Raw genomic sequence first — 472 nt, forward strand, 5'->3', positions numbered from 1 at the left:
TTTTTTGTTTACGCCTTCTGCCATTCACCGTTGGGGAAACACTTTGCATACCAGTATTGCATTACTGAACAGCCTTCTTCTGCAAGCTGGAACGTTTGTCAACTACCCAACTACCGAACAGATACCTAGTTGCTATGCCTACTTGATGTTCATAATTGTACTGTTGTAAAGCATCTTGAAATATATCACTATTATCATAATTTCAAGGATTTACTAAATGACTGACTACAAAGGCTTATCACGAAGGACAGGACATTTTTTTATACGTGTTACAATTTTTTGTTGTTCCCAGAGAACAGCCGATTATGTGGACGTCTTGCATAATCTTTCTCAGTGACCTCACCGCCCTTCCCTTTTTGTCGTGCTTTGTGAATTCATCGAAAATGTGTATGAACACACGTGACGAAATCATTTTTTGCGAAGGATGAAATTTTCATTTACATGGAAGCACTGCTATGATGCAAGCTTATAT

Source organism: Penaeus monodon, chromosome 23 (genome assembly GCF_015228065.2).
Source record: "Penaeus monodon isolate SGIC_2016 chromosome 23, NSTDA_Pmon_1, whole genome shotgun sequence".
NCBI classification, from domain to species: domain Eukaryota; kingdom Metazoa; phylum Arthropoda; class Malacostraca; order Decapoda; family Penaeidae; genus Penaeus; species Penaeus monodon.